The 27801-nt window shown below is 39.0% G+C and overlaps 1 protein-coding gene across 1 annotated transcript in view; it reads left to right on the top strand.

The window, feature by feature from the left end:
* Positions 1–2495: 2495 nt before the first annotated feature.
* Positions 2496–27801, top strand: part of gpr19 (G protein-coupled receptor 19) — a 41282-nt gene continuing 15976 nt past the window's right edge. Inside the window, exon 1 of the mRNA XM_051921507.1 lies at positions 2496–2931. The gene's annotated coding sequence lies outside the window, so the exon portion shown is untranslated. The remainder of the gene's footprint in view (positions 2932–27801) is intronic.

Raw genomic sequence — 27801 nt, 5'->3', positions numbered from 1 at the left:
TGAAAGAAATCAATTAAATTGCTTGTTATCTTGTGAAGTAATTTATTTAGGTTGCTCCAACAAAACATTTTTTACAGTGTGAGACACTGCTGAATGACTGTAAAGTAACACACTCTTTTCATTGGATATCTCATGCATAACTATAATGATATTTGACTATTGTTTTCTTTAGTTGCTTGCAACCTTTGGCTTCATATCAGACCTGAAGCCATGAAATCACAGCCACATGCAGTAAAAGCGGTTATAAGGATTTATATGCAACCACACAAGTCACGATGCCCCTCAAAAACTCAACAGTAACATGATGAAATTTAAACAGGCAAACAAACCAACGTACATGCTGACAATGAAACTGAATGAGCAGGTTAAGAAAAGGGATCGGGGACCGGGGTAGAGATATGGCAGTTATAAAAACAGAACAAACAAATGCTGTTAAGGAAAATATAAAAACGATAAAGACTTTAATAGAAATTCTGTTAAACATTATACATTCTGGGGGTCAACAATCCATGCTGAGGGGTTTGCAGTTATAAAATAAAGACACATTGTAACAGAGGGCCTCATCAGCATTGCATACAAAAAAGAAACAACTTGTGGATTAGATAACAGGCCATTGCAGTTCACACTCATTCTGGGTCAGTTTAGAGTAGCCTTTCAACCAAACCTCCCCATCTGTAAATCCAAAACCGCACACATAAAGAGACACCCAGCAAACTTGACACAGAGGATGACTGTGCTTGGACAAAACCTGCGACTCTGGAGTTGTGAGGCAGCGACTTTAAGCACTGCACCACTAAGAAGTCCTTCAAGAAAGCACGGCACAACTGTGGTGCTGCCAAAGGCTGCTGAACTACCATGGACTGAACGAGAGACAATTCAGTCTTAAATCAGATCCCCACATAGTCGAGCTGACACTAAAACAATTTTAACCACATCATGAGAAAAGGCAATTCTGATGCTTTATAAAAACAAACAAAAAAACACCACTCAAAAGGAGATAAAAGTAAATGGGAAACCAATTTTCGCTTCTACCTGTGAGGCAATCACTATCTTCAAGACGGGAAAGGAATCATTATGGACCGAACAAGAGGACAAACTAATATAGCGTCCACAAGATGTTGCCAGGATTGGAAAAGCACTGATGTTTTAACCATGATGTATTTCATTCTGTAATTTTCTACCATTGCTATCCAAGACATATTATCACACTCATTTTGATAAGTGGTGCCTGACATCTTTTAGATACAATTCCACGTGGTTGCCAGTGGTGCACTTGCCATGTTTCATCTTTTAATTCTAAAGTAGTGCTGCTCAGAGTGTGTATTGGCACTGTATTGTGATCTTATTTAGGCTGTAAAGCGTGTTGTGTTATTAATGATGCCATATAAAATAAAGTCTGATTTACTGACTGATGTTCATTGCCTAACTGGAGGAAAATGACATTTGCCATCAACCGTGAGAGATACCCTGCATGTAAGATAATTCATATGTTGATAGTGCGGTGACATGAACGGAGGTCACTTGTTTACTTGCCTTTCTATTAATCTGTTCAGTCAGCGGTCTTTTAGAGCCTCTGCATGACGCTCAGCATACACAAGTGTCTCACCCCAAATTCATTCAAAAATGTATCTGTATGATGAGGTGCTCACCACAAGTTGCGTTTCCAGCGCAGGACCATGCTGTTAATGCATGCGGTTAAATATTAAAATACGCTTTGGAAATAAACCAAAATTAAACAACATTGCTATAAAATAACAGGCTCTCATTTCAAGAACACAGAGACCTATGTGCAAAACAAATATATTCCGGCGTAAACAAAATTAAAACGTATAAGAAATGGTGCAGCTCAATATACTGTAGATGATGCAAGACAACCGAAGGAAATTTTTAAAGGGAATTACAGACGAAAAAAGTAGCTGTAAAAAGTATGAATACGATCATATAATCATAAACTGACCGTACATTTTCTGAATAATGTATACAAAAATAAACGATGAGATTAATGCAGTAGCGTCTCTCATTTAGACCCGTGGTGAGAGGCTGACTAGCGCGGTCTTGCCGCTCAGGGCCACGAGTTCAATTCTCGCTGCGTCCATTCTTTCCGTTCCAGTGCCCTCTCCTCCTGGCCTTGTAAGCTCGCACCACAGGCCATTTCCTAAAACGTTACATTAGTTGAATTACCAACATGTGCACTCATCATCCCATATTATTTCTAAAGTGGTGTTTTATTTTATTTATGTGTTTTTTTAATTTGAAGCATTACACAGAATCGAAACTTAGTCAATCACAAAAATAAATGGCCAACTAGACATAGTATATGTATTCGTTTACAACTTGTGTGTGTGCGTGTTTGTCATATTTTTCTTTTAACAGTAATAATTCAAATACCAATGATAGACAATACATGCCACGATGCTGTTAATGTTGGTAAAATACCCAGACGAGTTTCTCGTGTGCGGTCCGGTGACTCTTATTTCGACACGCTCTCCGGGCTCGAGGACAGGAAGTATTCTTCATCGTCAAGAGCAGCACACCGCAATCTCAGCAGCCGCAGCGGCAGCTGGGATAAAAACAGCCAGATCGGAAAAGGCGATGGATGGCTAAACGGAGGCGAACAAGTGTGGTCCCGCCGACACGGTAAAAGGAATGTTTTGAACGACGAGATACGCTTTTTGACCTGTTATATTATTTTTTTTTTATTGCTGTGTGTATCCGCGACATTGGTGACACTTGTAACAAAAGTGTATGAAATGGAAAAAATTAATGCAGATGTTCTTGTTGTCAGCTGGCACCGAAGGTTTCGCTGTAAGCCCTACGGTCTCTGTCGGCATGGAGGAATAAAGGCTAAAAATGTGTTTCGCATCCACGGCCTCCACTGCCTCTTTGGAACACCGCGTCCAGGCGAGCTCGATACCTCTACATCAGTGACAGGTGAGCGTTTTGCCCTCGCGTTTTTCTTGCTTCGGATTTATATCGCCTTTCTTTACTGGTTTTTCAGCCTCTTGGCAAAGCAGCGGCTAGACAAGTAGCATATTCGCGTTCGGTGTTTTGCGTCGTTTTAGACTCAAGCCCACCGCCGTATCTCATTTGCGTATTAAAGGAGGAAAAAAAGACACACACTTGAAACGAAGACTACAAGGCAGCGTGACTACACAACACCATGAACGGTCCCAATGACCAGGGTTTCTGCCCCGTAGCCCCTCATTATAATCTGCCAGTCTTTCACTTTTATTTGCTGGTGGGGCTAAATTCCGAAAACAGTACACGAATAAATGTTTCCAAAAAGATCATTTGCCGTAGATTGAGATCACTCGGATTATTTACACAGATGGTTCTAAGGCCTGAGGTAAATAAAGGGGGGGGGGGGTCCTTTTGTTGTCCTGACATTGACCACCGCATGTTTTTTGCCTGTCAATTCCATGGCGTTACTTTTAACAATAATGAATAAGTAAGTCAGAGTGATGACTTCACACAACACATTTGTAATTAAAGCAGTCACCCTTTCAAGTATATAGTGTGAGATTTTAGAGGATATGTTTGTTCAAGTCACACTGGCTGCATCAGGACCCTGGACAGAGCACTCACACTCACACTCGCGCTGTCGTTCTCACATTTGCCCTCGCACTTTGGAGAAGTAGATGTGAGTTTTCGCTCTTGTGTCCTTTTTCTTTTAATTTTGTAAGCACTGCATTGTAACAGCCTGACCGATCAGCACCAACCATGATGGAGTTCAATAGGAACATCTTTTCATTGTAACCAAGTTCCTGAATTTGGATTCTGTTTGTCTTAACGGTTGCTTTCCATGAATTTGGAATGAACAAGAACTATAAAAATTCGGCAATGCTGCAAACACGTTGGGGCCAGACTGTTCCATTAATTAAGACAAAATACAGTGCTTTAATTAAAAAAAAAATCTGGAAAAGGACTTTAATAAATGCCTTACACAAGTTCAATTTGAAATTACAAGACTACTGTACGCTCGAGTACAGGCTCAGTCCATTTGTATGTATTCACAGATATAATGGAGCACAGAAAAGTAGCCCCATGAACGGCTGGCAGTCTCACCTTGGTTTAGGCAACATAAAGCATGCTTGGGTGAAGCTACCAGGAAATCCTTGCGCGCATTTCAATTAGTTTTGATAATTCTTTTATCTGTGTATGTGCTGGAGGGAAGACATACAGTGTTCATTACAAAAACATACTTCAGTTTTGGAGTTGGATATTTATACTGTTCAGCAATCAGTGAAAAAGTGGCATACCGCTGGTTCACATATCGCAGAGCTGATGCCAACATTGTGCATTCGGGATTGGCAGTATACCAGTACTGGAAAAGTACAGAAAAACACCAATTTTGAAATGGTACAGTACCAGCATTTTGGAATTTTTGGTACCGGAAGTAATTGTCAGATTTCCTCCTAATCCACACCCCTCTAGTGGAATATTGTGGAAAATCGAGTTTACGAAACAATACCACAGGATTCGACATGATTGAGACTTCAAATGGGAAATCACACCGCCTCCCCACAGCTTTGCTTCAACACGATCCGAAATTTAAAAATTAAAAAAGACGATTATCAATAGACATAAAATACATACAAATGTCTGGCTTGAATGACAGGCATGTAGACGGCTGTAATATGATGTCAGACCTGTTTGGATTGTGCCACGGTTGTATTTTTAAAGTGATTCATATCTGAATACAGCAGGTCCAGCTTGTACTGTCCATGAGTGCAGCCTGTCTAAAAGACATTTGAGAAGCATTCAGAACTATTCATCATTAAGATATTGGTACATACTAAAGCATTTCTTTTGCTGAGTCAGCTAGGATGATGCAATGCTTTTCCTGGGCATTGACATGGACAAATTCAATCCTCATGTTAGTACGTTGATCACACAATTTAGTTTTATATTGTACTGTGCTCCCTTTTTCACCATTACACATTTAAAAAATTCTTCAGTCCCCCTTCTGCTTTTTCCACTCAGTCTGATGAAAACCCATCCACCATTAAAATAGCATCTGAAACAAGAGATGTAAGCCAGTTCACCGCAGTACCCAAAATATCACAGTACCCGATAAAAAGTGTAAGAGAAAGAAAGCAATCTATATTACTAAACAACAGTTTAATTTATGCACGGCGGACGCACCGAAGCGCATGCGCACTGCGCCGCGGTGCCCCAGAGTCAAACGTAGCGGCTTCCCAGAGTCAGTAGGTGGCGCCCAAACAACACAACATGTAAACTAAACTTGCTCTAATCCACTGTACCAGCAGTCTGTGTGGCATGTTCAATTATGATTCCTAACAGTAAACGACGTCAACCTAACGACAGAACAACAAAGACGAAACCGCATAGATAAAAACAATAAATGGAGGCTTCTACAACGTGCCTCAAAAACACCACACGCAAAGAAGTCACGGCTCCACACAAGAAAGACGAAACTGCATAGATAAAAACAATACACGGAGGCTCCTACAACGCGCTTCAGACACACCAGAAGCAAAGGAGGCACGGCTCCAAATGGAAGGAGCTCAACGATTAGTAATACAAACACGAGCCCGTATGGCTACGACCTGTAAACGAGCCCGTATGGATAAAAACAATGAACGAAGGCACCCACACAAAGAAACCGCTTTAGTACAAATAGGTTTATTTAATTAAATGGAAACTTTACCATGGCTACGACCTGTGAACTAAACCTGAGGTAAAGCGTGCACGCCAGGTTGTACAGCTGCCCGAACGCAACCGCCCACACCACTGCATATACGACGACACAGCCGTAGAAAAACAAAAAAGAGACGGCATGAATAAAAACAATAAAAGAAGTGCGTTGAAATGAACTTTCCCAGGACGCCCACCCTCCATGATATTTCATCCCTCCAAATATCGGAGGGAACAGAAAGTGATTGCCATTCTTGGATTTGTGATTCTTTCGAGAATCGAGGGCTTGCTATAATAAATATATGAATAAGTACTTAACACTAGAATTACCAGAGCCTACGAAAAAACTCGTAAATCCGTCCCACCTTAAATCGCGTCTTAAATCCGTTTGCACCTCTCCGCCAGAGTCCTTTGTCATTTAAATGTGCTGATAAACACAAGCTACTAGCAGCCAGCTATTCCATCCCCCCACCGACTTAGAATGAACTTCTCTCCTAGCTCAAGCCTTGCCTTGATTTGATTACCTGGGATTGAAGTGGAGTTTTACAGTGGAAATAATTCTAGCGTTATTTGGAATACACGCATTTCATGTGTGTTCCATTTCTATAGTTGGCTGTGCAAACACATTTTTAAAACAGAAACGTTTTTCATATTCTAATAGTAAATGACAAAATGTAGGCATAAACTATATAACGTATGAAGCCTGAAGTCCATATATCAAAGAAACACTTTCACAAAAGGTACAAATAAAAGAACACGTGCGCCTTCATTCAAAAAAAAAAAAAAAAAAAAAAGCCGCGTTAGCATGCCACATTGACACTCTTACTACAACCGCTGCAGTGGCGTAGTGTTATCAGCTCCTGACTGGGGATCGGAGGGTGGCGAGTTCGATTCCGCACGGCTCCACTTCGAGAAATTAACTGCTCTTATTCTTACAATTTTAGAATAACAACATAAATTTGATTTCAGTCTGTAACAGGCGGTGTAACTTATGATACTGGTAAAGGTTAGCTTTTTTTTTTTTTTTAATTCACTTTTCATTCTCGCAGTCGCATTCAGAATCAATCCATACAACCCCATCTGACACAGCTGGTTTCACATAAATAAAAGTGCACTTTTATTCAAGACTATAACCGAAGAATAAAGAAAGCAAGTTACAGTTGGTGGTTGATACGACAGCTTGCGTGGTGCAATGTTAAGAACTGCTGATTTCCGATCCGTGCTATATAAAATCATCACATTCAAATATTAACAGTTCCCACACACCCAAGGTCCGCCATTCCTACATTTACGACATGTGTACTTGTTGCAGTGTACACACCTCTCTGTGCTATGGTTCCTATTACAGTGAATGAGCACCTGACACTGTACTTTCTTCCCTGGGGGAAGCTGAGGTCTTAGAACGGAAGTTTGTTGACGCTGTATCATCTTTTCTTTTTCCATCGCCTTTTCCTGTAAGAAGCGACGACGAAGTTCCTCTGCAAGGTGAGCCATGAACACTCTTCTTTCCTCAGCGGACCCCGTGCATGCCTTATACAGTACGTGTGCGTTCATCGCTGCTAGGTCAAGGATGTTGTACAACACAGCAACCGGCCACCTGCGTGTTCCTGTGCGCACTGAACAAGCACGCGCCTCCTGGTTCATGATGTCAACGCCACGCTGGGGAAAAAAGAAAGACAAATATATGTGACATTTTGAAGAAATCATTTTATCACCAGAAGAGCACCAGAATACTTCGTCACACTAATATTTTTTTCATTAGCATACCTTCATGTGGTTGTAGTCTGTGACCGTGTTTGTTTGTTTTTTTTTATCTTGCCCAATCTCCACATCATGGTGCATTGTGCTGAGAATGCAGACAGACTTCATCTTTTTGGGCACATACACTGTCAGCATGGCACTGGGAGATCTAAACACCAGCGTGGAGAATTGTTCGTGTACTGAACTGACTTTAGCTGCAGGTGGAAGTTCCCGTCGCACTTTATTCATGGTGCCAAGCAGAGTTGTATTGCGGTGCAGCAGTCTATTAGCCAGCGAAAGTGACGTGAAGAAGTTGTCTGTTGTTACGGTTCTGCCTTTTTGGATTGCGGCAGATTTGGAGACAAAGTACATGTGCAATGCCACTCCTTATTTAGGAAAAGATCCCAGTCGTCCCACGGGAGAAAGACTTTCCGAGTCTGTGGTCATAAAGCTTATGGAGCCATTTCTGGACAAAGGCAGAACCGTAACAACAGACAACTTCTTCACGTCACTTTCGCTGGCTAATAGACTGCTGCACCGCAATACAACTCTGCTTGGCACCATGAATAAAGTGCGACGAGAACTTCCACCTGCAGCTAAAGTCAGTTCAGTACACGAACAATTCTCCACGCTGGTGTTTAGATCTCCCAGTGCCATGCTGACAGTGTATGTGCCCAAAAAGATGAAGTCTATCTGCATTCTCAGCACAATGCACCATGATGTGGAGATTGGGCAAGATAAAAAAAAACAAACAAACACGGTCACAGACTACAACCACATGAAGGTATGCTAATGAAAAAAATATTAGTGTGACGAAGTATTCTGGTGCTCTTCTGGTGATAAAATGATTTCTTCAAAATGTCACATATATTTGTCTTTCTTTTTTCCCCAGCGTGGCGTTGACATCATGAACCAGGAGGCGCGTGCTTGTTCAGTGCGCACAGGAACACGCAGGTGGCCGGTTGCTGTGTTGTACAACATCCTTGACCTAGCAGCGATGAACGCACACGTACTGTATAAGGCATGCACGGGGTCCGCTGAGGAAAGAAGAGTGTTCATGGCTCACCTTGCAGAGGAACTTCGTCGTCGCTTCTTACAGGAAAAGGCGATGGAAAAAGAAAAGATGATACAGCGTCAACAAACTTCCGTTCTAAGACCTCAGCTTCCCCCAGGGAAGAAAGTACAGTGTCAGGTGCTCATTCACTGTAATAGGAACCATAGCACAGAGAGGTGTGTACACTGCAACAAGTACACATGTCGTAAATGTAGGAATGGCGGACCTTGGGTGTGTGGGAACTGTTAATATTTGAATGTGATGATTTTATATAGCACGGATCGGAAATCAGCAGTTCTTAACATTGCACCACGCAAGCTGTCGTATCAACCACCAACTGTAACTTGCTTTCTTTATTCTTCGGTTATAGTCTTGAATAAAAGTGCACTTTTATTTATGTGAAACCAGCTGTGTCAGATGGGGTTGTATGGATTGATTCTGAATGCGACTGCGAGAATGAAAAGTGAATTAAAAAAAAAAAAAAAGCTAACCTTTACCAGTATCATAAGTTACACCGCCTGTTACAGACTGAAATCAAATTTATGTTGTTATTCTAAAATTGTAAGAATAAGAGCAGTTAATTTCTCGAAGTGGAGCCGTGCGGAATCAAACTCACCACCCTCTGACTCCCAGTCAGGCGCTGATAACACTACGCCACTGCGGCGGTTGTAGTAAGAGTGTCAATGTGGCATGCTAACGCGGCTTTTTTTTTTTTTTTTTTTTTTGAATGAAGGCGCACGTGTTCTCTTATTTGTACCTTTTGTGAAAGTGTTTCTTTGATATATGGACTTCAGGCTTCATACGTTATATAGTTTATGCCTACATTTTGTCATTTACTATTAGAATATGAAAAACGTTTCTGTTTTAAAAATGTGTTTGCACAGCCAACTATAGAAATGGAACACACATGAAATGCGTGTATTCCAAATAACGCTAGAATTATTTCCACTGTAAAACTCCACTTCAATCCCAGGTAATCAAATCAAGGCAAGGCTTGAGCTAGGAGAAGTTCATTCTAAGTCGGTGGGGGGATGGAATAGCTGGCTGCTAGTAGCTTGTGTTTATCAGCACATTTAAATGACAAAGGCCTCTGGCGGAGAGGTGCAAACGGATTTAAGACGCGATTTAAGGTGGGACGGATTTACGAGTTTTTTCGTAGGCTCTGGTAATTCTAGTGTTAAGGGCCAAATGCAAACTGAAACTAGAAAAGAATTCTCAAATTTGTAACACTAAAGTGTTAAAACTAAATTAATTCCAAACCCTTAAACCCAAAATACAGAAACCAAAAAAATCAAAAGCACTATGTCACACACTGAAAACCAAAACCCGATTTCAAAATGGCAGAACAATTCAAAGTCCACAGCCGGAGCTCTGTACGGAACACAAGACAATGTCCGAGCACCACATTGCTTTCTCCATTAGTGGCAACATCGGAGCAATAAACGATAATTGGGATGACGCACTTGTTTCAACAGTCAAGCTGGAAAATAAGAAAACATACAGTATATTATGAAAAAAAAAGTCCAAAAGGAGCCAAGGCTGAACTTTGACAGTGGGAATGGATATACTGTATGTGTAGAGATGTTTTGTGATGGACTGGCATCCCATCTAGGGTTGCTGCTGGACTAGAGTGCAGCTCACTGTGAGTCTGGAATGGAATAGCAGATGGATAAGTCAATTCGGCACGTGGGCACAGTGGTCACCGGACACCTGGGTTTAAATTCACACCCACATGCTGCCTGTGTGAACGTTACGTTTTCACAATATATTTGTGATTTTTTTGATCCTACATTCAAAAGAATCGTATTTTAGATGAACTGTAATCTCTAAACTGAGATTATATAAATAAATAAGCATGAGTACATATGGTGACAATAAAAACGAGCTGGTATTCAATAATACAGGGCTAATTTCTTGACTTGGATTAAGTGCTGCTGGTGTAGACACTACAGTTAAGATACAATGAGTGTATTTAAGTTACAGTGCTTTTTTAGTGCTGTCAATGTTTTAAGTGTCTTTGTAGGTCAGACTCTGTTTTGTTGATTATCAATTTCATATTTTCACTTAGTCGGATCCCTGAGGCTAGGGATCTGCACTGGCAATAGGAAAGTTGTCGGTTCGAATCCTGTAAATACCAATAGGGTCTCTGCTCTGTTGGGCCCTTAACCTGCAATTGCTGAGCGCTTTGAGTAGTGAGAAAAGCGCTATATAAATGCAAATAATTATTATTACTTATAACAAGGACACCCTGTTGTTTCTGCTTCAATTTTAATTTCTTTCTCTGTTCTCACATCTTCTTGAAATGTTGGACCCATAAATATCTTTGATCTTCTAACCTTCAAAATTAGACCAAGTCGTAGGCCATTATAACTATAAAATGCATTTCACAACTACTCGGTTTTCACATTTTCAGCTAACTTCCCACTTCACTCCTTCATTTGCCCCTTTTGATGAATCATGCGTGCTTGTGGAAAAGCCCGGGTGATGCCAATGCCTGCTCTAAAATGTTAGTCTACAGATCTTTTAACAAGGTAAGAAATTAATGGATAGATCACATTTAACAAAAACTTTCATTGATTAAGGATCACTACCTAAATAAAATATCCACCCAAATTAAACCGCTTCTGATTAAAACAAATAATAAAAAGGTGTTTATTGCAGGGTTTATAATACTTGAAATCAGTAAGTGCTATAAATATAAATAAATGGCCAATGTCACTCCAGGCCTCTGTTTTGCGCAACTGTTGTTTGTGTGCTCACATGAAAATGTGTCTACGTTAGTGGGGAGTCCTTTTGACTTTGCTTGAAATGTTCTGCAAAAAGCCACTGTGGCCAGGAATCATCATTTCCGAGTTTTAATTATTCACTTGACACAGGGAATGCCCATATTGTGCTTTCTGTGACCCTCAAATGTTTTATGAGAATTGTATTTCAAGTTTACGGGTCACATAAAAAGCTAACAAAAAAACAAAAAGAGTGATGATCACCTAGAGTCTTAATGCAGACCTTTTGAGTAACAATTTTTAATCTATACAAATATAATCAAAATTGTGTTCATTTGTTTCTTACCACATCACATATAATTTGGTACATATACTTGTAAGAAGCAGAGCAGCCCAATTTAAAATGTAGGCTACTAAATTCTTTTTGTACACAGCTAGACATTTTCGTATATGCTAATGGAATTAAGAGCTAGCACTTTAGGGACAGGTATCAAAACAGCTCATCAGTCTGAAGTCTTGGCACAGTCAGATAATTAAGTTTGTTCATGAAGTCTGAAGGTGTGGTGTTTTGTTTGTTCAAAACGTGGCCATGTTTGGGAGGCACACTGATTTAGCCATTACTGGTGCCTTGAACCCCAATCAAACATTTGCCTGAAGTGTATTTTGTGTGAGGTTTGCATGACCTCTTCCACCCTGTGCATTAATGTTAGCTTGACAAGAAGCCAAAAAGTGTTCACCACATGATGCTTGAAAGATGTTTCATAAAATGGAAGGATGAATAATTTCTTGAACACAATTTCTGTGTGTTTTTAGGTTTGTGGTGAGTTTTTCAAGTCAGGTTACCAGTATCTATTTTCATATGAAGTGGATTTACAGTTTTGGAAGGCAGGTTTATTGAGTAGCTTAAAATGAAGCAATAAAATAAAATCTGTATAGGCTGAAATGCTTTTCATGCCACAGTCATGGCAGCTCCAGAGTGCCGGTGTTTAGTCATCTCAAGGGAAAAAAATGTATTGTAGCTCATGGGCTACACAAAATAAATGTGCGCATAAACAACTCATGAAAACTGCACACCACAGTCATTTCTTTATAGTCTAGTGATGCAGTATGTACAATGGAGACTCAAATATAAGCAAAGGAGATCCAAAACAAAAATGGTTGGAAAGAACATGTTATTTGAACTGTTTGTATGAGGCACAGCTATTAGTGAAATTAATTAATTTTGGGGAAAACTATTTCCTTTGCTAATATGTCATATTTTTATTGTGAGAAAACATACCAAGTTTGTGCCTTGAGATATATTGCATATCACACTTGTAGTCAAAATAGCTGCGATATCAATTTAAGAACATATTGCCCAGTCCTATATGCAACTCCAATATGAGCCAAAAAATGCAGACTTTTAGTGAACTAGCGAATAGCTGGGCAACATCGAGAGAGAAAGAGAAATACAGAAAAGTATTGTTAAGGTGAACTGAGCGTCACCAATTTTCCCCTTATTAGGACTTTATAACCTAAAAATTAAAAGACAATTAAGTACAATGAACCAGTAAATAAGTAATCAATGAAATGATGAAATGATGTTGCTTGCTTTCTACAGAGGCTTTGAGATATGTTGTACTTAAATAAGAATGAACAGCAGGATAAAGACTAATGACCAGCATTATAGGAATTTCCATTCTCTTTTTCTTAAAAACACAACACTTCTTAGTGAACTTCATCCGAAGAAGTTTGAAACAATGTCAAACCAACTTAGGGAAACCAAATGTAAATTCTTACACTCATTCAGTATTGGTTGTGTGTGACTGGTTGGTTCAGTCTTTTTTCATTACTATTGTTTATTTTCATGTAAAGTACGTAATACACAGCCCCTTTCACATCTTTCCTTTTTATCATTAACATTTTATCTTCACAAATACTGTAGTGTAGAATTTTTCAAAATTGTAATAGTCACATGCAAAACATGTCTTTTCGAGACATGTCAATCATTTTTTAAGCAATGTGTTTCAAGAGGGGAAAAAAGTTGCATAGCAAGACATTGTCACAGGTCAATGTTGTATAGTGGGCACTCCTTGTATTTATTCATTCTGCAGCCCTCCTTGTTATATTAACTCCTAATTTCTCATTGTCTATCAATAGGAGGCAACATCACCGCATTTGACAAATATCTGAAATGAAACCAGAATAATATTCTGTAAGTTGTAGAACTGTCACAGATGCAGAGTACAGTGAAATGTTTAATTATATAGTATGTTCCACCATGCAACATGTAGCCAAATAAAATTGTTGTATTGTAGTGTTCTTCAAAAGTGTATTAAAAACCCAGAGGTTATTTAATAAGATTTTAAAATTATAATTGGAGTTTCTATTGTGACAGTTTTACCACGTAGTCATTTCTGCGCCCTTCGGTTATCATCACAGGAGCCCCTGATGTCGTTATTCTGATCTGTAATCTCCCCCTTTCCTTTGTGTCACAGTTTTGCCATATAAGAGGATTCTGGAGACCACCACCAAAGTAGCACAGGGTTAGTTCCATAGGAAACTTTCATAAAACAGAGATCTTACACAGATGGGAGCTCCTCATGTTGGCAGACAGTTCCCCCGAAAGGTCAATGGGCAACGGCTTAAGTGCATGACAGAGAGAGTGAGTTGAACCCTGAGGGAAAAAAACTCCCAGTATTTTCCTTATGGTGCTAGAGAGCTGGTCAAGCACTAATAATAAGTGACCCTTTACTTAGAGACAGAGAGAGGTGATAAGACGAGCACTGAAATACAAAAGCTACCAAGCAAAGGTAGGGACAAGGTGCCATCTTAAATGAGAGACTGTTGACATGGAAGTGTCAAGGAATTTTCAGAGAGGGTACAGGGTCTCAAGGGGAAAAACGGGGCAATGCTATATTTTTTAAAAGAAAAGCGTTTACCTTGGAGACTTAGTGCTTAAAGTGCCCTTGAAGGCTCGGGGTGGGCTATAACCTGGTGAATATGTAGTCAGAAAAGGGCTACTATACCCCAGGAGTCAATTTAGGGTCTAGCTCAAATTGACCATAGGAGTGGGTTTAAAGCCCCTCAAACCAGAATCAGAGTGATGCCTGTGGGGTGGACATTAGCTTGACTTTGCCTCTGACAGTCCACCGGTTGACGAAAAGGACAAATTCATAAGAGAGACAGATATGCATACAAGATGAGAATTGAACAGGTTTGGGCTGATACAGAGAGGCTACATGTTTAGGAAGGCACCAATATTGTATTTTGTCTTCTGTTTTCCTTTGTGATAAGTTGTTAAGAATTTATGCACTATTTTTTAATACAGTGGCATGAAAATGTTTTGGCACCCCTGGATAAAATGTCTGTTATTGTTAATAGTTAAGTGAGTAGAAGATTAACTGATCTCTAAAAGACATAAAGTTAAAGCAGAATTTTAAGCAAGATTAGTATATTATTTTTGTTTTATACAATTGTAGAGTGAAAGAAGGAAAGGAGCACCATGCAAAATATTGGGTACTCCAAGAGATCGGAGGTCTCAGATAACTTCTACCAAGGTCTCAGACCTTAGTTAGCTCATTAGGGCTATGGCTTGTTCACAGTCCTCATTAGGAAACCTCAGGTGATGAAAATTGCAAAGTTGTATAAATTCTCTGACTCATCAAAGTTTGTCCCAACAATCAGCAGCCATGGGCTCCTCTAAGCAGTTGCCAAGCACTCTGAAAAATAAAATAATTGATATCCACAAAGCAGAAGGAAGCTAAAACAGATAGTGATGTGTTTTCAGGTAGCCATTTCCTCAGTTTGTAATGTAATTAAGAAATGGCAGTCAATGGGAACAATGTTGGTCAAGTTGAGGTTTTTAAGACCAAGACAACTTTCAAAGAGGACTGCTCTTAGCATTGTTAGAAAGGCAAAGCAAACCCTCTGTTTGACTACAAAAGACCTTCAAGAAGATTTAGCAGACTCTGGAGATGTGGTGCACTTTTCTCCTGCACAAATATGACCTTCATGGAGGAGTCATCACAAGAAATCCTTTCCTACTTCCACAACATCAAAATTCAAAGTCAGAAGTTTGCAAATGAACATCTAAACAAGTGCAATGCATTCTGGAAACAAGTCCTGTGGACTGATGAAGTGGAAACAGAACCTTTTGGCCACAAGGTGCAAAAGTATGTTTGGAGAAAAAAGGGCACAGAATTCCATGAAAGAACACCTCACCAACTGTTAAGCAGGGGGTCGGGGTGGATTGATCAGACTTTGGGCTTGTGCTGCAGTCAGTGGCATGGGGTACATTTCACTGGTAGAGGGAAGAATGGCGTTTCATTAAATATTAATTAAAAATTCTGGAAACAAACATCACACTGTCTGAAGATGGAAAGAGGATGGCTTCAGCAAAAGCATACTGATCCAAAACACACCTCAAAATCCACAATAAACTACCTGAAGAGGCACAAGCTGAAGGTTTTGGCGTGGCCTTGCAGTCCCCCAGTGTTACTCTTGTTAACTAAAACTAAAATGAAATAATTCATCAACAAAAAAATCAGTCTGTTAATTAAAACTAAAAACAACAATATGTCTGAAAACTAGAACTAAACAAAAATGAGAAGATAAAAACAAAACTTTTTTGTTATTAAAATTTTTTTTTGTGCATAATGTACATGCAATCATGAAGTTGGCAGTGTATTAAAAAAATTTTCAAACCGCACAGTCATAAATTTGGTTGGAGCAAACACTGATTCATGCACATAGCTCTCACTGCTGGCCTCTAAGTCTGTAGATTTCATTGGTCATTTATTACATCAGTCAGCTTTCCCTTCTACAACTGAGAATGAATACCAAAGCCTCGTCACTTGTCAACGACTTACTCTGTGGACTTCATTGGCCGTTGTCATTCACAGACAGCCTGTTGTCAGCAAATGGCAGGCAACTTTTCATAAACATCAATGAAAAGGGGCTTCAATTAAAACATACCACACATTACTTTGGAAAATACAGCTAAACAGTTTGAAAATTAGAGTCATGGAGGAGTTGTCATGATCGAATAGTCACCCCTACGCTTCAAATTTGCGCCCTCTTCTACGCAGTGGTGTGCTGGGGAGGCAGCATTAAGAGGAAAGACGCCTCACGCCTGGACAAACTGGTGAGGAAGGCAGGCTCTATTGTTGGCACGGAGCTGGACAGTTTAACATCTGTGGCAGAGCGAAGGGCGCTCAGCAGGCTCCTATCAATTATGGAGAATCCACTGCATCCACTTAATAGTATCATCTCCAGATAGAAGAGCAGCTTCAGCGACAGACTGCTGTCACTGTCCTGCTCCACTGACAGACTGAGGAGATCGTTCCTCCCCCAAACTATGCGACTCTTTAATTCCACCCGGGGGGGTAAACGTTAATATTTAACATTATACAAAGTTATTGTCTGTTTTTGACCTGCATTATTATCATTCTTTAATTTAATATTATTTATTGTATCAGTATGCTGCTGCTGAAGAATGTGAATTTCCCATTGGGATTAATAAAGTATCTATCTATCTATCTATCTATCTATCTATCTATCTATCTATCTATCTATCTATCTATCTATCTATCTATCTATCTATCTATCTATCTATCTATCTAAATTCAGTCAGTATTTACACCGAATATCAGTGTTATCTTTATACGCCAAAGAAGGCAGGAATTTCAGCAGTTTAACTTTACTTTGCACATATATTACTTGTATGTTGACGATACCTTTGCAGTGCCAGATTAAGAAGATGTGTAGTATGGAGTCAATGTGAAGTCAGCTGAGCCAGCATTACACGTATATACATAGTTTTAATCAGGATATTAGTCCTAATTAAAGTGAGGCGACTCTGTCTGGTCTGTTTACTTTGCAGCACAGTCATTTTGTATTCCTCTGACTATTTATGAAGCACTTTGAGCATTGAAAAGGTTTTATATCAATAAAATAATAATTATTATAATAAGAGTACAGTGCCACAAGCTCAGGTTTGATTGCTAGCCTGGACAGTATGCATGTTCTCCCATGTGCATGTGGACAGATAGTGTGTAACTATTGTTTAATAGCCGGATATTAAAAGTGGTCATTAAGCATCTCTTAGTTGCCAAAATCCATTTATTCCTACAAGTTTTGTTAAGTTACATCCTTCCAGTTTAGGCTCACAGGGATCTCCTCAGGTTTTGCATGTTACTTATAACAGATGTTCAGTATTTACATTAAATATTATACTTGAAGAAATGCAGTATATACACGGAAAAACCTTCTTCTCTATTTCTGCTATTATTATTATTATTAATACAGTTCAAGGAGTGACTTCAACAGTATTTCAAAAATGAGCAGATGGTGCAGACCTATAAATATCTGGGAGTGCAGCTGGATGATAAATTAGACTGGACTGCCAATACTGATGGCTCTGTGCAAGAAAGGACAGAGCCGGTTATACTACCTTAGAAGGCTGGCGTCCTTCAACATCTGCAATAAGATGCTGCAGATGTTCTATCAGACAGTTGTGGCGAGCGCCCTCTTCTACGCGGTGGTGTGCTGGGGAGGCAGAATTAAGAGGAAAGACGCCTCACGCCTGGACAAACTGGTGAGGAAGGCAGGCTCTATTGTTGGCATAGAGCTGGACAGTTTAACATCTGTGGCAGAGCGACGGGCGCTCAGCAGGCTCCTATCAATTATGGAGAATCCACTGCATCCACTAAACAGTATCATCTCAAGACAGAAGAGCAGCTTCAGCGACAGACTGCTGTCACTGTCCTGCTTCACTGACAGATTGAGGAGATCGTTCCTCCCCCAAACTATGCGACTCTTTAATTCCACCCGGGGGGTTAAATGTTAACATTTAACATTATACATAGTTATTGTCTGTTTTTGACCTGCATTATTATCATTCTTTAATTTAATATTATTTATTGTATCAGTATGCTGCTGCTGAAGAATGTGAATTTCCCATTGGGATTAATAAAGTATCTATCTATCTATCTATCTATCTATCTATCTATCTATCTATCTATCTATCTATCTATCTATCTATCTATCTATCTATCTAAATGAGTAGGTGATAAATAGTCTACATCAGGAGATATTAAAAAATATAAGAGTACTTGTGTGCAGTGATCTTACTGCTTAAGCATTTTTTAAATTAAATAATTTGCTTAAACTCATTAAACTCATGTATTAAATGGCATCAGAGCACACATGTATTTGACTATTGTTTACAAGTAGCGAGACTTGCCAATGAGGGTGTTACGAAGTACATCCCATGGTGGGTACCTACACTTTTGCCTAGGGCCCTTTTTATGTTATTTTGAAACTGTAAATAATGGAAATAATGTAATTTTTTTTTGCCAACCTGTCAGTGCAAAGCAAAAAGGAATTATAAAATCTATAAGAATATACCAACATGCCACACATACATTTTTCACATTCTCTGCTGGCATTCATTCACTACAGAATTTAAGATTTCACAATATGTTCAGCATTTAGAGCAGTTTTGACCTCTGAATAAAAACTTTTTTAATATGTTTGTTCATGTTTTTATTGTCCTAAAATGTCTGCCCAAGGGCAGCAGTTCAAACAGAAAATGACCAGGATGGAATGGCTCTTTAAGCATACTCCAGGATTTTTAAAGCTAACGTGAACTATAAAGATCTTCCAGGGTTTGGAGAAGGCATAATCTTCTGGGTGGTGCTGATGACCCCCTGGAGTGCTTTCCTCTCTAATACTGTGCAGCTGGCAAACCATACACAGATTCAGCAAATCAATATGCTCTGTATTGAGCAACGATAGAAGGACACAAGTAGTTTTTGAGTGAAGTTATTTGGGTAGTGAAGTCTCGGCTGTGCCTACTATACCAGCTTTATGGTGTTCGTGCTCCATGCCAAGTCTCTTTTATGTGCACACCCAGGAACCAGAAGTATGAGGCCCTCTCTGCATAGTCCCCGCCAATGAAAAGGGGCTGAATATCCATTTTCTTCCTCCTAAAGTCAATGATCAGCTCCTTGGTTTGGTCGTGTTAAGAAACAGATTGTTGTATCTATAAGTGGACTCATTCCCCCCAGAAATGAACTACCTCTACAGTGGTGCCATCCGTAAATTTAATGATGCCATTGCTGGAGTGTGCAGGGGTGCAGTCATAGGTGTAGGAGGTGAATAGAAGAGGACTCGGCATGCAGCCCTGCAGAAAACCATTGCTAAGGCAGAGGGCTGAGGAGATGAAGGGGCCTGTTATTAGCGTCAGGGAAAGATCAAAGGATAAACACAAAGCAACAATCCTGACGCCTCTACTACTACTACTACAATACTGGTACTTCACATTATCTTTTTAAAACAATGTAGAACTGTGATCTTTTAGTTGGTTTTTCTAACTAACAAAACCATCTGATGGCAGAGGCTCTCTCATTATTAATTTTAGAAAACTGCAATCTGATGTAAGATAAAAATATATAGTTATCTCTTGCAATTCACAGGGGTTAGGGGTGCCAGGGACCCCTGCAAATATGAAAATCCCAAAATATGTTTTGGGCCCACGATTACTGTACATTATAAGTTTACTGCACTAAGTAAGATGCACCAAAATGCAAGAAATGTGAGACAGAATGACCACTGCACAAGCAAATCACATGTGTGAGGCTGCCAACCAAGACAATAATGTGTGGTTTAGTGAACTATAGCATTTTACAAAATTTAACGCATTATAATAAATGTGTATTTTTGTGGTAGTAAACAACTAAAATGATCAATACTACAGATACAAAAGAAACCCAACAAAACACTAAGCACAAAACGATAAACATTGACAACACAGTCTAGTTTCACTGATGCAGCTGATGGTGGTATAGTTATGGAATGAAATCCTCTATGAACAGCCATCCATCCATTTTCCAACCCGCTGAATCCGAACACAGGGTCACAGGGGTCTGCTGGAGCCAATCCCAGCCAACATAGGGCACAAGGCAGAAAACAATCCTGGGCAGGGTGCCAACCCACCGCAGGACACACACAAACACACCCACACACCAAGCACACACTAGGGCCAATTTAGAATCGGCAATCCACCTAACCTGCATGTCTTTGGACTGTGGGAGGAAACCGGAGCGCCCAGAGGAAACCCACGCAGACACGGGGAGAACATGCAAACTCCACGCAAGGAGGACTCGGGAAGCGAACCCGGGTCTCCTAACTGCGAGGCAGCAGCGCTACCACTGTGCAACCCCCCCCCTATGAACAGCCTCCTGAAAATTATGTAAAGGTTTTTCCGATTGTGATGCCAGTTTCAGTGAAGATTTGTAGAAGCTGGGAGCACTCTCCACACCAAGACACTTTCCAAGCCAGATGAAATCACATGAATAAGCAGCCATAGGACAAAAACATAAACCTGGAGAAGACTGTAATTCGATTAACTATAATCCAATTGTGCGGTAAAGTATTGAAACAAAAAGACATCACCAATTGCGATCCTGGTGGCTTCTTATGGCTCACTTTTAAAGTTAGCACCCTCATCTTGTTTCACCCAGCAGCCCTTGCAGCAACCGCCAAAGTGGCCCAATGACACAGTACTCCTGGGGTTGCTGGGATTTGCAGTCCATTTAGGCGTTGCTACTCGAGAATCTTCTGTAGTTTTTCTGCAATAGGTCTCAAAACTTGCAAAATAATTTCCATTTAATTATTCATAACAAACCTGTAAATAGGCAAATACATGAATCATAAACCTGTGAATCAAAAGGGCCGACCTGAGTATGCTGTTTAATTAAAAAGCTGAAATTTGCCAGGGGGATACATCTGGGGTTGTAGGTATCTATTAAGAATATATCTGCTATATCAATATTTAAAGGTAAACCCCCTCCAACCCCATAAGAGAAAAACTAAATACCGCAAAATATAAAAAACACTTTGATCAATTTAATTGAAAATTTGGTTACCTTATAGAAAATTAGTCAACCCATGTTTTTTTTTTTTAATTGTCAATATTTGTCAGTAATTAATGGTGTAGCAAATGAGATATTCTTGGGCACCACGTCCTTTTTCTTTATCAGCACAGAGGAATGGGGCTTGCAGTTCATGCAAATGAATGTCACCTACACAACCGCACCACTGACCAGGCTTAACACAGCATATGTCCCTTTATGTAAATGGAAGCAGCTAACAGAAGCAAAGTGGAAGGAAGAAAGTTCAGCAAAGCTCAAAGACATGGTTGCATACTTGGGTACATGCACTACTCCCTATTCTTTCAGCTTCTTCTTACTTCTTGCAGCAATGCGGTATAAAATACATACAAACACAAATTGTTCTACATGGATTGAGGAACAACGGGTCAGTGGTGAAATACATGCAACAGTGCAGAGAACTATGGTTTCACCTTGGAGATCAGACCATGATGTGCTGCTACACTCCAGTTCACAAAGCAGAAACAAGGAAGTGCTGGTATAGTGTATTGTCCCACTTCAAGCCCTGGGAACAACACAGGCAGGGAGTGACAGCATACGTACCTTGGCAAGTTGAAGCAGTTATACAGCTCAGTAAAGGGATCCACCATAGCATAGAAGGGGTGGACTCATGCACACTGTTCACAGTTCACCATATTATTTCTTTTCACCTGTTTTTTTCTGTGCAGTTCTTAAAACATTCAATACTTTCCATGGGCCGGAAATGAACAGCATGTAAGCATCAATGCTCTGTGTAATAACTTAAAGTAAACCATGATTCAGTGTATACTGCTTTTGTTCTAAACCATCCAAAACTTTATGATGTTACAAGATTTCAGATCAAAGTTAATATTCAAATCTGACTGACATTACCATTTTTACAGGATGTGATATAGGGTGAAATTATAGTTATACCCAAAATTTCCATTACTTTTGCCAACCACCTGTTACAATTCAAAATAATAGTGTCCTGTAAAATTGTGTTTTCTAATGAACATCAATAAAAGTCAAACACAGTTTGTGGGAAAACAAGGAAGTGATCTACAACACAAATGCTTTACTCATGAGTAACTGTTTGTAGCACATTCAAGAGGAAGGAGCTCCAGTGAAATATTAGCCCCGATTAACCGGCACCACTATAACCAAGGCCCATTCTCTTAGGTAACCCAGATAGTATTACGTAAATTGTATGTGCTATATAAATTATATGGCCTATGGGAACTTTTAAGTAATTACCCATGTATCATTATTCAAAAAAACTAAAAGGTCTTAATCGTATCATAGCAATTGCCTAACTCAAAAGAGTCAAAGTAGCCTCTCCGCATAAGTAGCCATTAGAACAACAGACTTTTTTTTTTTTTTAACTGGTATATACTGAATTCTGAGTATAGACATTTTCCGTGCCTATTTAGTCGTGTTTTTTTTTACAATAATACTAACGTAAGTATATTTCAGTTTACAGGATTAACTCACATTAAACATAAATATATCTTATCAGTAACTACTATTTTAAAAATCACAACGTCTGCCGGCCAGATGAACAATAGTTCATCGCATATTCAGCCTTAATTTATGAAAGATGTATCAGTTAAGCAGGCTCTCAGTACGGTCTCTAATAAACAGAGGACAGTATGTGTTCTTTGGAGCCTCTCTTGTCCCGATTACATAGAATTAACCTATTTTCTGAAATTCTTTTTTTGTGTTACACTTATCCAGTGGGGCTTAGCTGCATGGAGCTCCCTAGCAGTCAGCCTTCTTTTTTGGGTCTGAGTAGACATTTATGGACAAATTTTTACAGATTGTTACCTTAAACAGTTTTAAGTTTATTGTATTTCTCCAAAACTATCGCAGGTACACAAATCTTGTAATTGCTTATGAACTGTACTCTACCCTAGAAATCCTGTCTCTGTTCCGCATTTACTTGGTCATCTAGATGCTCTTTTCTAGGGTTTTGTGACTGGTTGACATTTCAACAAAGCAAATTCTAAAAACCTTTTGCAGTCACACTTCTTGTGGGTAGTTCAACAGAATTCTTTTTCCCTCGTCAGTGTGCTTAATTTATGTGATTCTGACAGATGGCTTCCACTTCTAGGCTGAGCTCCATCCAGATATCATAGCATCTGTCCATATACTTTACTGACGTCTTTCCGTGCTTAGGAATTTCAATTAACTTTCCCAGTTTAGCTCAAGTCATTGCAATATCATTTTGTTTGTCCACACATCCAGTCACATTTTCTCCTTACAAGTATTGTAGTGTATTGTGAGCACTCTCTGTGACATGCCAATATGCAGTTTGGGAGGAGGATTATTTTGTTTTGTTGCCTCTCACTTCTGAACCTTGGAGCAGCCAACAGGCACAGATATGGCAGTTCTGCACAATATTGACTCCACTCTTATGTGAGATCTTATCATAGCTCCTGATGTGAACTGAATCCCTGGCTGCATGCTGCAAGAGTTGTAAAATCCAAGGTCATGTGCCATTGAGTGCTTTCAGCTTTTGCCTCCAGATATGCTATCTGAATAAACTCTTCAAATACTGTATCAAACTTCATGAATCATATTTTTGTTTGAAGAATTGCCAACTAACCTAACATGGGTGTCTTTGGCAAGTAGCTGGAAACTGAAGTACAGATCCCCTAGAAATTCAACACCATCACAGATAAAATGTGCGGGCTCCACAAACAGAGATACACAGCCATAAAGAGAATCAGAGTTCTGCAAGCTGTGATACATTCTTCTACTTTTCATTTTGTGACTTGTATATTCACATTTGGATCCTATTTTCTATCAGGAGCAGACTACTTGATCATCACCACCACTTTATCCTGTAAACAACAAATTTACTTGTTCACTAGTTTTCTTTTAGAATAATATTATTTACAGTATAATCACAAAAACCGATCTAGAATACACCTTTGCTTTTTATATTCATTTGTGTTAAATTTACCAGCTGCATTTATTTCAAGTATCTAGTACAGTGTACACAGAAGAATAAGTTAAAAATCCCTACCCACATGCAAGAACCAGAAAAGGCACTATATAAATACAATGTATTATTATTGTTATTATTATTATTATTATTAAGTAATCACTAACTTCTTAAAGGAAAAGTCCAAGTAGTATACCATTGCTATATTCTTGTCATCTCCTCTATAGCAATATAACAACAACATGACTCAATATGCAAAGCAGCGCTGTGCTTTGATATTCATTATGGCAGCAATTCAGGTTTGGCTATCTTGCACGTCAGATGTTCATAAGCAAGTGTTCAGCAAGGCATACCATTAATTGTGCTAGGATACTACAGAGTTGTTTGTGGCGTGCAATATGTGGGGGTAGGGGGCAGAGAAGTGCACAGTATTTTGTTCCCAGTGTTCTAAAATGTGCCATATGCTTTAACTAATATTCAAATTAATGTTGTGTTATACGTTGACCATTTTTTTTTTTAACAAGTCAAAGTAATTGTAATTATCTATTTCCCGAGGTCAGCTTGAAACACTAACCATTGCTTTGCAGATGTTTATGGATAACCACCTACTGATCATCAGTATTACTATTGAAAATAGTGTGATAAATCAATGTTTCCTACATAACTTGGAAAAAAACACTGTATGTTAGCTGGATATCCCTGCTCTGATTTTCATTATCTGTCCATCATTCCAAACAAATCTGCCGCAAAAGTCGATATACAAAATGAACTGAGACAAACAGAGTTAAAAGCAGCAAAAGGCAATATTGTGATACAGCAGGTATCACAGACTCCTTACACTGCTTCGACCTATGTAGAAAACCTTGGTCATTAAATCCCTGGTTTGTCTGGGTTTCCTTCGACAGTCCATAGTTGGCCCAATGAGAGTGTGGGTGCAAGTGCATGCATTGCTTATGATAGACTGGCACCCCATCTAGGTTTGCTGTCTGTCCTGTACTTGTTGCTTCCATATTAAGCACCCCCTCTCTGTGGCCTTTTAGAAGAGTGCATGGACAGTTAACTCAAGTTTGACTCTGCGTGCAGGCATTCACAAGTGTGCTCTGCAAGCCCCATTTTGTGTATTATTGTAACTGTGTTTGTGAATGTGCACAGGTCATTAGGTTTGTCAGTGCAAAGTGTGTGCCATTGAAAAACTGATCTGAATAATAAAGTTAGATGAGCCTTCCTATATCCACATGGGGTTTTTCTTGATCATCCAAAGACATGCTGGTTAAAGTGATTGACCATTTGAAATTCTCAATTTGAAAGAGTCAGTGAATGTTCATAAGTGCCCATCAACAAACTGTAGTCTTTTCTACAGTCAATTTATGCCTTAAACACAATGCTGCCAGATACAGCCTGACAGTCTGTGCTCCTGCATTCGAATTGGCAGGGGTGGAAAATAGAAGAATAGAAAATTTAGAGGTGGAGAACCACTGCTGCTTGAAAATTAAATACATAATGAAAATCCCAAAACCATTTCAATGCTTTTAATGCTTAATGCTTTTCAATATTCATGCCATGAAAACTAAGCATGAAGAAGGCTATTTTTTATTTAATTCATTTGTTAGAGTAATGCTCACTGCCTATTTTGGGCATTTTAGCAGTCTTCATAAAATAAATTTAATAACATACACTATTTAAATATATTAGACATACATAAATGAAAGTCTTATGTGTGTGTATATGGAGCAGTCCGCTCTGCTCATGCTCAACCATAGTTCATGTAAATTCTACAGAATATGTAGAAGCTTATACAAGTGTGACTTGCGCTTGGTGAGATGCATGCACTTTTACAGTTTTTGGTGCTTGTTTGCCCGCACTTCACTTCTCATTCAACCCAAGCAAACAAACTCAGCTATGTGGTACGTACACATTGCATGTTCACACAGTGAGCTTCCATATGTTTGCCCAAGACAGATTCCAGCCTGTGACGCTCAATTTTGTGTTACAGTTGCATTCAACAACTCATCCATCTCAGACAAGATACAACTTTTTCCGTCCCACTTAGCTGATGCCTCTGCAAGTTCACCAATATAGTAAAACTGCTAGGGAGTCTTCGGGTTGTTTTTTTGTCCCTACGACCACATGCAGCTAGTATTGTATATAATATAATCTATAGATTGTCTTGTGCACTGTATGATTAAATAGCTGCCGACAAGTTAAACAGATTTTCTGTCAGTTTTCTTGAATTGATAAACTGGCCACGCTACTTATTATTGTGCAGACCCTCAAAACCTCGACTATTCAGTGATTTGTTCTGCTAAATATAATGAAGATAGATAGATAGATAGATAGATAGATAGATAGATAGATAGATAGATAGATAGATAGATAGATAGATAGATAGATAGATAGATAGATAGATAGATAGATACTTTATTAATCCCAGGGGGAAATTCATGTGTCTTGAACAATGAGGGTCTCTGCACATGACCTTCACACCCAATGAGTCTTGTATTTTCCAAACCAAACTTATCCAACAGCAACATTTTTTTTTTTTGGACTTTATATTGACTTGTTGCTGGCATGTAAATTACATCATAGTTTAGTGTTCAGATAGTGACATAACCAAAACTTTTTTATGGTATGTGATCTCATACAGGTTGTTCAGAAACTACAACTGTATAACACATAACCTCAAATTTACAGTCCCCCCCCCCCCCCCCCCCCACTGTAACTTTATTTCATTGTTTCATTTTAGCATTGTTCACATGACAACCTGCAAGGAATGTACATCTTTTGAATATGCATCTGCATCTCTTTCTGTTACTCGGGTTTTTGTGAATTTTGTGTAAAATCTACAATTTTAAACTTTATACAAAGAAACTTTTTTTAAATTGAGAATTATTGTGTTTTATTTACTTATATACAGTATTATTTCTTACTTATTAACTTATTTTACTCTTTATTATTGTTACTAAGACAATAACTTAAAGTTTAATTTTCATTTTTGAAATTACCTACATTAGCACTGTGCAAAATAGCAATAATCACCTTAACCATTAAGTGGTTGATTTAAAAATATGAATTAGCCACAAATAATGTAATGAAAATGTTAAAATATAATGGAAATTGTCATATGACCAAAACAGTGACATTCAAATACTGTTGTTAATGTTAACAAAACACTTTTCAGGAAAACACTTACAGGAATTAAAAATGTGGAAATTACCCTCCGTTAAAAGAAGAAGAAACAACTTGTGAAAGCTTTGCAAAGGTTTTGGGTGTCTGAAGACACAGTGCTTCTGCCTTCACTTATTAAACACTAAGCAGACTGTAGCCATGTTCTCTTCATCTCCTTTGAGGAATCTATAGCTCTAATTGATGGAACACACAGCTAATTCCCTGTTTGGGCTAATTGTCCTCTTATTACCCAAGAGCCTACCGTACATGCCAAACACAAATCTAATAAAACAATTAAACCAATTAACACACAGGCAGCCTTGCATCTTCCTCTCCAACTCCCTAGTGACAACAGGCAAAGACTGGCAAAATGAAAAAAAAACCTGGAGAGACTCTGCCATTTGTTTACCAGTATTTTTTATATTTGATTCTTAATAAAACACATCTAATATTTTAAGAACAAATTATACATTGCCTTATAGTGGACTGCTATTCCATCCTTAAGTAGAGCCTGCCATGTGCCACGTTGCTGAGATAAACTTCATGTCCTCACAATCGTGTAATGGACAAGGTGGGTACAGAAATTGGATGGCTGGTATATCTATTAAAAAATATGTG

Source organism: Erpetoichthys calabaricus, chromosome 18 (assembly GCF_900747795.2).
Source record: "Erpetoichthys calabaricus chromosome 18, fErpCal1.3, whole genome shotgun sequence".
Classification (NCBI taxonomy): Eukaryota; Metazoa; Chordata; class Cladistia; order Polypteriformes; family Polypteridae; genus Erpetoichthys; species Erpetoichthys calabaricus.
This window is presented reverse-complemented; position numbering and strand designations above follow the sequence as displayed.